The 12,436-nt window shown below is 48.6% G+C and overlaps 4 non-coding genes across 4 annotated transcripts; all 4 read right to left on the reverse strand.

Moving 5' to 3' along the window:
* Nucleotides 1–808: 808 nt before the first annotated feature.
* Nucleotides 809–920, reverse strand: TRNAL-CAA (transfer RNA leucine (anticodon CAA)). Its single transcript has 2 exons — nucleotides 883–920; nucleotides 809–854 (listed from the first exon to the last, which is right to left on the reverse strand). It is a non-coding gene; the product is annotated as a tRNA-Leu (tRNA).
* Nucleotides 921–1,688: 768 nt separating this feature from the next.
* TRNAP-AGG (transfer RNA proline (anticodon AGG)) lies at nucleotides 1,689–1,760 on the reverse strand. The gene has a single exon. It is a non-coding gene; the product is annotated as a tRNA-Pro (tRNA).
* Nucleotides 1,761–7,973: 6,213 nt separating this feature from the next.
* TRNAL-CAA (transfer RNA leucine (anticodon CAA)) lies at nucleotides 7,974–8,085 on the reverse strand. Its single transcript has 2 exons — nucleotides 8,048–8,085; nucleotides 7,974–8,019 (listed from the first exon to the last, which is right to left on the reverse strand). It is a non-coding gene; the product is annotated as a tRNA-Leu (tRNA).
* Nucleotides 8,086–11,556: 3,471 nt separating this feature from the next.
* TRNAL-CAA (transfer RNA leucine (anticodon CAA)) lies at nucleotides 11,557–11,668 on the reverse strand. Its single transcript has 2 exons — nucleotides 11,631–11,668; nucleotides 11,557–11,602 (listed from the first exon to the last, which is right to left on the reverse strand). It is a non-coding gene; the product is annotated as a tRNA-Leu (tRNA).
* Nucleotides 11,669–12,436: the final 768 nt, after the last annotated feature.

The raw sequence follows: 12,436 nt of genomic DNA on the forward strand, positions 1-12,436 counted from the left end.
TCTCTAGCAAGGCAAGAGGTAGTCAAAATGCCCTGTGCCAGTGAGCTGAACTAGGGGACTGATGTGAAAAGCAGACCCTTTCTGGTAGTTGTAACCCGCTGCTAGTCATGGACCCTTGCACCTTAGATTTCCCAACCAGAAGCACTGAAGGGCCTGCTAGCTCTTGAGCCAGAGGAGCATGCCTCTTGGATTCAAGCACACTTGCTCGGTCAGCGCTCGATCAGGCTCGATCAGGCGAGATTTATATTAGTGGCTCATAGGCCTGAAACACTCACCTGGGAGACGCAGGGTGGCTGATTTCCCGGAATGGCCCTTGATGGGGAAATCACCTCCTTTCCCCCGCCTCATTTCAGAATTGTGTGCTAGTCGCAAGACAGTGTTCAGGGGTTCATGGGTACTGCCTACTCCCAGCTGCCTCTCTGTCTTCTTCATGTAAATTGCAAGTCACGAGGAGGCACCATTGCCAATATGCTCCGCCCACCTAACCAAGAAACCTAGTTTGAGCTTGTCTGCCTGTGTTGTTGCAGGGGCAGAGTCTTCTTTGCCCAAAAGGTGGCAGGAGAGCCTCACTTCAAACGATAGAATCAACTGCTTAAGTAGAAACCAGCATGGTAGTTACTGTCATAAAGTGCAGCTCTAACAGAAGGTGTGCCTGAGACGCCCCTTCCAGTAATACACAGAATTTTGATTGAGGGCCCAGCCGATGGGTTGGTGGATTTCTCCTCACATGCCACAGCAGCTTCCAAAGATAGTGGTCTGAGGAGCTGGCTCTGCAAGCAGAGCAAGATTTAAGGGAAGAAAATACACCTGTCAGAAGTGGGATTTGAACCCACGCCTCCATGAAGAGACCAGAAGGCTCAGCTTCACTGAAGATCAAGCTCTCTTGAGTCTGGCGCCTTAGACCACTCGGCCATCCTGACAGCCAAAACAGTGTGCAGGTCGGACTCTTCAGTCTGCACTTGTTGATTTTGCCGCTTGCAATGTTCCTATCAAAGTCACAGCTTTAAAGGCCCCACAATATAACATGGCCAAGAAAAAAAAAAAAAAACAGAACAAGAAACAATGCACATGCACGACCACCGAGGGATGCAGATATCTTTTTAGCGTCCTGCAATAGTAAAGCACGTTTTACACAGGTCACAAGTTTTTAAAGGTCATTTCTGTCTAAGTGTGCATTGAGAGAGACTGAGGTTTTAGGGAGCAAACACAAAAGCTGCTGCTGCCAAGTGTTTCTGCCCGGTCTCAAACCGGGGACTTTTCGCGTGTGAGGCGAACGTGATAACCACTACACTACAGAAACAAGCTTGCTGATTTGACTGAAGGAGCACAGTTCCCCTCATATGTTTGCACGATTTCCTCTATACTTTATCAGCAGTTGCTCGGAATGCGAGGGGTAAGTGTGAAAATTGCAGCGGTGTCGGCCAGCATGCATACACTCAGACGTCCTGAAAAATCCCATAGCTGCGGGCAGAGACAGACAAATATCTGATGCCTAAATGCCAGGAAGGAGAGCCTGTGAAATCATCACACAGGGCGCACTGAGAGCAAGCAGGAAGGAAGCCAAGGCATTGTAATCCATTTTTCGCCTGAGGCAAAAAATATGTTTTGCGCAACAATGCTTCGAGTAAAATGAGAAATGTTGAGGGGTTGTGTATTTTGAGCAGGATTTGATTGTTTTCCGCTAAAATGGGCTCGTCCGGGATTTGAACCCGGGACCTCTCGCACCCTAAGCGAGAATCATACCCCTAGACCAACGAGCCTGGGCACAGAAATGCAACGGCTCCGACCCTGCTCGGAGGATTGGTGACAGAGAGTGGGAGACTACATCCCAAAGCAAGAAACTGCACATGGTGCTCTCTTTTGCAGTACGACTAGAGTCATTTGCATGGTCTTCATCGAACATGACATAAAAAGCCTCTATCCTTTAGACATTTTGGCCCAGATTTACAAGAAAATGACTAAGCGCGACGCTGTGCCAAATTTGCAAGCCCCACGTGCCGTCATTTTCAAAATGCAGGAAAGCGCCGTATTTAGTAGAATACAGCGCACCCCTGTGCTTCCCCCTGCGCCAGCTCTAAATTAGCTGCTGAGCGCCAACGCAGCCGTTCTTGCACCATGGTACAAGGATGACTGCGTTGAGGGGGAAATTGTTTTTGTGCAGGAAGGGACACCTTCCTGCCCCAAAAAAAAATCTTCATTGGTGATTTGCTCTTACTTCTATGTGTGCTGCAGAATGCATCACACATAGCAAGAGCAAAAACAAGGAGAAATGAAAACATTTCTCCTCAGTGCGCCACTCTAACGACACCCCTGGGATGGCGTTGGATTTTGGCGCTGACGCAGATTTATGCCAACTCCTAAATCTGGAGCAGCATCAAAATGCTATGGTGTTGCTGTGGCACACTCCCAACAACACCCATTGCACGCCCCTTCCAGGGAACGCGCTGCGTGCTAAGGGGCCGTATTTACAAGGTGGTGTTAAGCCACAAAAAGTGGCTGAATGCCATCTTGTAAATACCGCGCAGTGCATAGTGCCACCGGGGCGTCACTAAAAGTGATGCTCCGGTGGCGATAGGGCCTTGTAAGTCTGGCACTTTATTTGCTCAAGGTGTGTGTTCTTGGTGAGGGCAGGAAAGCTATTTTCGCTCTCGTACCTTCCTTCCTTGGCTGGCTTGAATGCTGTAGGCTCAGGCTTCATTGCAAAGGTCAAACAGTGAGCAACTGACTGCCGTAAGCTGGCGCAACTCCTCTTGGTGAGCTGTGACAGATGCCCCAGGAGCGTAGTACCTCACGATGGTGAGGGATAGACACAGTCTCTTTTATCTCAGCTTGCCTGTCAGGTGAGGCAGGAAATGCAAATACTGTGAAAAAGCCCAGCGACTCGAACCAGGGACCTTTCGCATGTGAGGTGCCCATGATAACCACTACACTACACAAGCAGACACACTTGCCGGCTTGCTTCATGTGGCTATGCATTGTACTGGAACCACCACACTATGGAAACAGACACACCTGCTTGCTTTATGTGTCTATGCATTGGACTGGGATGCAAGGATGAGGGCCAATGTTCATGACGCTCAAAGCTGAGCCTTCCGGAACACAATCTCTTCCCTTGGAAGAAAGGAACTGGGATCACTTTCATTCCAAGAGGTGATTTCAGAACTGGACCCGAAATTACCATGGAGAAGCACTGTGCATTTAATGTTCCTACGAGCACTGCTGCTCCAGCACAGAAAAGCAGTTGCAAAGAAATCTCGCATACCTTCATGATGATGAACCGTCTCGACGCCAGTATAAAGCATGTATTGCATTGCAACATGACATCTTACAAGAGTGAAAAGCAGAAATACTCCTGTTTAAAACACAGACTGAACCTCTAAAGGTAGGGGTTTGTCTGGGATTTGAACCGAGGTCCTCTCACACCCGAAGCGAGAATCATACCCCTATACCAACTAGACTGCCGCTGCATAGTCATTTGAAACATCTTCTGAAGCGTCTTTCAGAAAAGCAGGGCCATTTGGAGGCTCTCTCTCTCTAAGCGTGCCATAGCAATTGATGTTTTCTGTCAAGGATTTTTTGTTTGTCTCTAGCAAGGCAAGAGGTAGTCAAAATGCCCTGTGCCAGTGAGCTGAACTAGGGGACTGATGTGAAAAGCAGACCCTTTCTGGTAGTTGTAACCCGCTGCTAGTCATGGACCCTTGCACCTTAGATTTCCCAACCAGAAGCACTGAAGGGCCTGCTAGCTCTTGAGCCAGAGGAGCATGCCTCTTGGATTCAAGCACACTTGCTCGGTCAGGCTCGATCAGGCTCGATCAGGCGAGATTTATATTAGTGGCTCATAGGCCTGAAACACTCACCTGGGAGACGCAGGGTGGCTGATTTCCCGGAATGGCCCTTGATGGGGAAATCACCTCCTTTCCCCCGCCTCATTTCAGAATTGTGTGCTAGTCGCAAGACAGTGTTCAGGGGTTCATGGGTACTGCCTACTCCCAGCTGCCTCTCTGTCTTCTTCATGTAAATTGCAAGTCACGAGGAGGCACCATTGCCAATATGCTCCGCCCACCTAACCAAGAAACCTAGTTTGAGCTTGTCTGCCTGTGTTGTTGCAGGGGCAGAGTCTTCTTTGCCCAAAAGGTGGCAGGAGAGCCTCACTTCAAACGATAGAATCAACTGCTTAAGTAGAAACCAGCATGGTAGTTACTGTCATAAAGTGCAGCTCTAACAGAAGGTGTGCCTGAGACGCCCCTTCCAGTAATACACAGAATTTTGATTGAGGGCCCAGCCGATGGGTTGGTGGATTTCTCCTCACATGCCACAGCAGCTTCCAAAGATAGTGGTGTGAGGAGCTGGCTCTGCAAGCAGAGCAAGATTTAAGGGAAGAAAATACACCTGTTAGAAGTGGGATTTGAACCCACGCCTCCATGAAGAGACCAGAAGGCTCAGCTTCACTGAAGATCAAGCTCTCTTGAGTCTGGCGCCTTAGACCACTCGGCCATCCTGACAGCCAAAACAGTGTGCAGGTCGGACTCTTCAGTCTGCACTTGTTGATTTTGCCGCTTGCAATGTTCCTATCAAAGTCACAGCTTTAAAGGCCCCACAATATAACATGGCCAAGAAAAAAAAAAAAAAACAGAACAAGAAACAATGCACATGCACGACCACCGAGGGATGCAGATAACTTTTTAGCGTCCTGCAATAGTAAAGCACGTTTTACACAGGTCACAAGTTTTTAAAGGTCATTTCTGTCTAAGTGTGCATTGAGAGAGACTGAGGTTTTAGGGAGCAAACACAAAAGCTGCTGCTGCCAAGTGTTTCTGCCCGGTCTCAAACCGGGGACTTTTCGCGTGTGAGGCGAACGTGATAACCACTACACTACAGAAACAAGCTTGCTGATTTGACTGAAGGAGCACAGTTCCCCTCATATGTTTGCACGATTTCCTCTATACTTTATCAGCAGTTGCTCGGAATGCGAGGGGTAAGTGTGAAAATTGCAGCGGTGTCGGCCAGCATGCATACACTCAGACGTCCTGAAAAATCCCATAGCTGCGGGCAGAGACAGACAAATATCTGATGCCTAAATGCCAGGAAGGAGAGCCTGTGAAATCATCACACAGGGCGCACTGAGAGCAAGCAGGAAGGAAGCCAAGGCATTGTAATCCATTTTTCGCCTGAGGCAAAAAATATGTTTTGCGCAACAATGCTTCGAGTAAAATGAGAAATGTTGAGGGGTTGTGTATTTTGAGCAGGATTTGATTGTTTTCCGCTAAAATGGGCTCGCACGCGATTTGAACCCAGGACCTCTCGCACCCTAAGCGAGAATCATACCCCTAGACCAACGAGCCTGGGCACAGAAATGCAACGGCTCCGACCCTGCTCGGAGGATTGGTGACAGAGAGTGGGAGACTACATCCCAAAGCAAGAAACTGCACATGGTGCTCTCTTTTGCAGTACGACTAGAGTCATTTGCATGGTCTTCATCGAACATGACATAAAAAGCCTCTATCCTTTAGACATTTTGGCCCAGATTTACAAGAAAATGACTAAGCGCGACGCTGTGCCAAATTTGCAAGCCCCACGTGCCGTCATTTTCAAAATGCAGGAAAGCGCCGTATTTAGTAGAATACAGCGCACCCCTGTGCTTCCCCCTGCGCCAGCTCTAAATTAGCTGCTGAGCGCCAACGCAGCCGTTCTTGCACCATGGTACAAGGATGACTGCGTTGAGGGGGAAATTGTTTTTGTGCAGGAAGGGACACCTTCCTGCCCAAAAAAAAAATCTTCAATGGTGATTTGCTCTTACTTCTATGTGTGCTGCAGAATGCATCACACATAGCAAGAGCAAAAACAAGGAGAAATGAAAACATTTCTCCTCAGTGCGCCACTCTAACGACACCCCTGGGATGGCGTTGGATTTTGGCGCTGACGCAGATTTACGCCAACTCCTAAATCTGGAGCAGCATCAAAATGCTATGGTGTTGCTGTGGCACACTCCCAACAACACCCATTGCACGCCCCTTCCAGGGAACGCGCTGCGTGCTAAGGGGCCGTATTTACAAGGTGGTGTTAAGCCACAAAAAGTGGCTGAACGCCATCTTGTAAATACCGCGCAGTGCATAGTGCCACCGGGGCGTCACTAAAAGTGATGCTCCGGTGGCGATAGGGCCTTGTAAGTCTGGCACTTTATTTGCTCAAGGTGTGTGTTCTTGGTGAGGGCAGGAAAGCTATTTTCGCTCTCGTACCTTCCTTCCTTGGCTGGCTTGAATGCTGTAGGCTCAGGCTTCATTGCAAAGGTCAAACAGTGAGCAACTGACTGCCGTAAGCTGGCGCAACTCCTCTTGGTGAGCTGTGACAGATGCCCCAGGAGCGTAGTACCTCACGATGGTGAGGGATAGACACAGTCTCTTTTATCTCAGCTTGCCTGTCAGGTGAGGCAGGAAATGCAAATACTGTGAAAAAGCCCAGCGACTCGAACCAGGGACCTTTCGCATGTGAGGTGCGCATGATAACCACTACACTACACAAGCAGACACACTTGCCGGCTTGCTTCATGTGGCTATGCATTGTACTGGAACCACCACACTATGGAAACAGACACACCTGCTTGCTTTATGTGGCTATGCATTGGACTGGGATGCAAGGATGAGGGCCAATGTTCATGACGCTCAAAGCTGAGCCTTCCGGAACACAATCTCTTCCCTTGGAAGAAAGGAACTGGGATCACTTTCATTCCAAGAGGTGATTTCAGAACTGGACCCGAAATTACCATGGAGAAGCACTGTGCATTTAATGTTCCTACGAGCACTGCTGCTCCTGCACAGAAAAGCAGTTGCAAAGAAATCTCGCATACCTTCATGATGCTGAACCGTCTCGACGCCAGTATAAAGCATGTATTGCATTGCAACATGACATCTTACAAGAGTGAAAAGCAGAAATACTCCTGTTTAAAACACAGACTGAACCTCTAAAGGTAGGGGTTTGTCTGGGATTTGAACCGAGGTCCTCTCACACCCGAAGCGAGAATCATACCCCTATACCAACTAGACTGCCGCTGCATAGTCATTTGAAACATCTTCTGAAGCGTCTTTCAGAAAAGCAGGGCCATTTGGAGGCTCTCTCTCTCTAAGCGTGCCATAGCAATTGATGTTTTCTGTCAAGGATTTTTTGTTTGTCTCTAGCAAGGCAAGAGGTAGTCAAAATGCCCTGTGCCAGTGAGCTGAACTAGGGGACTGATGTGAAAAGCAGACCCTTTCTGGTAGTTGTAACCCGCTGCTAGTCATGGACCCTTGCACCTTAGATTTCCCAACCAGAAGCACTGAAGGGCCTGCTAGCTCTTGAGCCAGAGGAGCATGCCTCTTGGATTCAAGCACACTTGCTCGGTCAGCGCTCGATCAGGCTCGATCAGGCGAGATTTATATTAGTGGCTCATAGGCCTGAAACACTCACCTGGGAGACGCAGGGTGGCTGATTTCCCGGAATGGCCCTTGATGGGGAAATCACCTCCTTTCCCCCGCCTCATTTCAGAATTGTGTGCTAGTCGCAAGACAGTGTTCAGGGGTTCATGGGTACTGCCTACTCCCAGCTGCCTCTCTGTCTTCTTCATGTAAATTGCAAGTCACGAGGAGGCACCATTGCCAATATGCTCCGCCCACCTAACCAAGAAACCTAGTTTGAGCTTGTCTGCCTGTGTTGTTGCAGGGGCAGAGTCTTCTTTGCCCAAAAGGTGGCAGGAGAGCCTCACTTCAAACGATAGAATCAACTGCTTAAGTAGAAACCAGCATGGTAGTTACTGTCATAAAGTGCAGCTCTAACAGAAGGTGTGCCTGAGACGCCCCTTCCAGTAATACACAGAATTTTGATTGAGGGCCCAGCCGATGGGTTGGTGGATTTCTCCTCACATGCCACAGCAGCTTCCAAAGATAGTGGTCTGAGGAGCTGGCTCTGCAAGCAGAGCAAGATTTAAGGGAAGAAAATACACCTGTCAGAAGTGGGATTTGAACCCACGCCTCCATGAAGAGACCAGAAGGCTCAGCTTCACTGAAGATCAAGCTCTCTTGAGTCTGGCGCCTTAGACCACTCGGCCATCCTGACAGCCAAAACAGTGTGCAGGTCGGACTCTTCAGTCTGCACTTGTTGATTTTGCCGCTTGCAATGTTCCTATCAAAGTCACAGCTTTAAAGGCCCCACAATATAACATGGCCAAGAAAAAAAAAAAAAAACAGAACAAGAAACAATGCACATGCACGACCACCGAGGGATGCAGATAACTTTTTAGCGTCCTGCAATAGTAAAGCACGTTTTACACAGGTCACAAGTTTTTAAAGGTCATTTCTGTCTAAGTGTGCATTGAGAGAGACTGAGGTTTTAGGGAGCAAACACAAAAGCTGCTGCTGCCAAGTGTTTCTGCCCGGTCTCAAACCGGGGACTTTTCGCGTGTGAGGCGAACGTGATAACCACTACACTACAGAAACAAGCTTGCTGATTTGACTGAAGGAGCACAGTTCCCCTCATATGTTTGCACGATTTCCTCTATACTTTATCAGCAGTTGCTCGGAATGCGAGGGGTAAGTGTGAAAATTGCAGCGGTGTCGGCCAGCATGCATACACTCAGACGTCCTGAAAAATCCCATAGCTGCGGGCAGAGACAGACAAATATCTGATGCCTAAATGCCAGGAAGGAGAGCCTGTGAAATCATCACACAGGGCGCACTGAGAGCAAGCAGGAAGGAAGCCAAGGCATTGTAATCCATTTTTCGCCTGAGGCAAAAAATATGTTTTGCGCAACAATGCTTCGAGTAAAATGAGAAATGTTGAGGGGTTGTGTATTTTGAGCAGGATTTGATTGTTTTCCGCTAAAATGGGCTCGTCCGCGATTTGAACCCGGGACCTCTCGCACCCTAAGCGAGAATCATACCCCTAGACCAACGAGCCTGGGCACAGAAATGCAACGGCTCCGACCCTGCTCGGAGGATTGGTGACAGAGAGTGGGAGACTACATCCCAAAGCAAGAAACTGCACATGGTGCTCTCTTTTGCAGTACGACTAGAGTCATTTGCATGGTCTTCATCGAACATGACATAAAAAGCCTCTATCCTTTAGACATTTTGGCCCAGATTTACAAGAAAATGACTAAGCGCGACGCTGTGCCAAATTTGCAAGCCCCACGTGCCGTCATTTTCAAAATGCAGGAAAGCGCCGTATTTAGTAGAATACAGCGCACCCCTGTGCTTCCCCCTGCGCCAGCTCTAAATTAGCTGCTGAGCGCCAACGCAGCCGTTCTTGCACCATGGTACAAGGATGACTGCGTTGAGGGGGAAATTGTTTTTGTGCAGGAAGGGACACCTTCCTGCCCAAAAAAAAAATCTTCAATGGTGATTTGCTCTTACTTCTATGTGTGCTGCAGAATGCATCACACATAGCAAGAGCAAAAACAAGGAGAAATGAAAACATTTCTCCTCAGTGCGCCACTCTAACGACACCCCTGGGATGGCGTTGGATTTTGGCGCTGACGCAGATTTACGCCAACTCCTAAATCTGGAGCAGCATCAAAATGCTATGGTGTTGCTGTGGCACACTCCCAACAACACCCATTGCACGCCCCTTCCAGGGAACGCGCTGCGTGCTAAGGGGCCGTATTTACAAGGTGGTGTTAAGCCACAAAAAGTGGCTGAACGCCATCTTGTAAATACCGCGCAGTGCATAGTGCCACCGGGGCGTCACTAAAAGTGATGCTCCGGTGGCGATAGGGCCTTGTAAGTCTGGCACTTTATTTGCTCAAGGTGTGTGTTCTTGGTGAGGGCAGGAAAGCTATTTTCGCTCTCGTACCTTCCTTCCTTGGCTGGCTTGAATGCTGTAGGCTCAGGCTTCATTGCAAAGGTCAAACAGTGAGCAACTGACTGCCGTAAGCTGGCGCAACTCCTCTTGGTGAGCTGTGACAGATGCCCCAGGAGCGTAGTACCTCACGATGGTGAGGGATAGACACAGTCTCTTTTATCTCAGCTTGCCTGTCAGGTGAGGCAGGAAATGCAAATACTGTGAAAAAGCCCAGCGACTCGAACCAGGGACCTTTCGCATGTGAGGTGCGCATGATAACCACTACACTACACAAGCAGACACACTTGCCGGCTTGCTTCATGTGGCTATGCATTGTACTGGAACCACCACACTATGGAAACAGACACACCTGCTTGCTTTATGTGGCTATGCATTGGACTGGGATGCAAGGATGAGGGCCAATGTTCATGACGCTCAAAGCTGAGCCTTCCGGAACACAATCTCTTCCCTTGGAAGAAAGGAACTGGGATCACTTTCATTCCAAGAGGTGATTTCAGAACTGGACCCGAAATTACCATGGAGAAGCACTGTGCATTTAATGTTCCTACGAGCACTGCTGCTCCAGCACAGAAAAGCAGTTGCAAAGAAATCTCGCATACCTTCATGATGCTGAACCGTCTCGACGCCAGTATAAAGCATGTATTGCAATGCAACATGACATCTTACAAGAGTGAAAAGCAGAAATACTCCTGTTTAAAACACAGACTGAACCTCTAAAGGTAGGGGTTTGTCTGGGATTTGAACCGAGGTCCTCTCACACCCGAAGCGAGAATCATACCCCTATACCAACTAGACTGCCGCTGCATAGTCATTTGAAACATCTTCTGAAGCGTCTTTCAGAAAAGCAGGGCCATTTGGAGGCTCTCTCTCTCTAAGCGTGCCATAGCAATTGATGTTTTCTGTCAAGGATTTTTTGTTTGTCTCTAGCAAGGCAAGAGGTAGTCAAAATGCCCTGTGCCAGTGAGCTGAACTAGGGGACTGATGTGAAAAGCAGACCCTTTCTGGTAGTTGTAACCCGCTGCTAGTCATGGACCCTTGCACCTTAGATTTCCCAACCAGAAGCACTGAAGGGCCTGCTAGCTCTTGAGCCAGAGGAGCATGCCTCTTGGATTCAAGCACACTTGCTCGGTCAGCGCTCAATCAGGCTCGATCAGGCGAGATTTATATTAGTGGCTCATAGGCCTGAAACACTCACCTGGGAGACGCAGGGTGGCTGATTTCCCGGAATGGCCCTTGATGGGGAAATCACCTCCTTTCCCCCGCCTCATTTCAGAATTGTGTGCTAGTCGCAAGACAGTGTTCAGGGGTTCATGGGTACTGCCTACTCCCAGCTGCCTCTCTGTCTTCTTCATGTAAATTGCAAGTCACGAGGAGGCACCATTGCCAATATGCTCCGCCCACCTAACCAAGAAACCTAGTTTGAGCTTGTCTGCCTGTGTTGTTGCAGGGGCAGAGACTTCTTTGCCCAAAAGGTGGCAGGAGAGCCTCACTTCAAACGATAGAATCAACTGCTTAAGTAGAAACCAGCATGGTAGTTACTGTCATAAAGTGCAGCTCTAACAGAAGGTGTGCCTGAGACGCCCCTTCCAGTAATACACAGAATTTTGATTGAGGGCCCAGCCGATGGGTTGGTGGATTTCTCCTCACATGCCACAGCAGCTTCCAAAGATAGTGGTGTGAGGAGCTGGCTCTGCAAGCAGAGCAAGATTTAAGGGAAGAAAATACACCTGTCAGAAGTGGGATTTGAACCCACGCCTCCATGAAGAGACCAGAAGGCTCAGCTTCACTGAAGATCAAGCTCTCTTGAGTCTGGCGCCTTAGACCACTCGGCCATCCTGACAGCCAAAACAGTGTGCAGGTCGGACTCTTCAGTCTGCACTTGTTGATTTTGCCGCTTGCAATGTTCCTATCAAAGTCACAGCTTTAAAGGCCCCACAATATAACATGGCCAAGAAAAAAAAAAAAAAACAGAACAAGAAACAATGCACATGCACGACCACCGAGGGATGCAGATAACTTTTTAGCGTCCTGCAATAGTAAAGCACGTTTTACACAGGTCACAAGTTTTTAAAGGTCATTTCTGTCTAAGTGTGCATTGAGAGAGACTGAGGTTTTAGGGAGCAAACACAAAAGCTGCTGCTGCCAAGTGTTTCTGCCCGGTCTCAAACCGGGGACTTTTCGCGTGTGAGGCGAACGTGATAACCACTACACTACAGAAACAAGCTTGCTGATTTGACTGAAGGAGCACAGTTCCCCTCATATGTTTGCACGATTTCCTCTATACTTTATCAGCAGTTGCTCGGAATGCGAGGGGTAAGTGTGAAAATTGCAGCGGTGTCGGCCAGCATGCATACACTCAGACGTCCTGAAAAATCCCATAGCTGCGGGCAGAGACAGACAAATATCTGATGCCTAAATGCCAGGAAGGAGAGCCTGTGAAATCATCACACAGGGCGCACTGAGAGCAAGCAGGAAGGAAGCCAAGGCATTGTAATCCATTTTTCGCCTGAGGCAAAAAATATGTTTTGCGCAACAATGCTTCGAGTAAAATGAGAAATGTTGAGGGGTTGTGTATTTTGAGCAGGATTTGATTGTTTTCCGCTAAAAT

Source organism: Pleurodeles waltl, unplaced genomic scaffold, assembly GCF_031143425.1.
Source record: "Pleurodeles waltl isolate 20211129_DDA unplaced genomic scaffold, aPleWal1.hap1.20221129 scaffold_72, whole genome shotgun sequence".
Lineage (NCBI taxonomy): Eukaryota > Metazoa > Chordata > Amphibia > Caudata > Salamandridae > Pleurodeles > Pleurodeles waltl.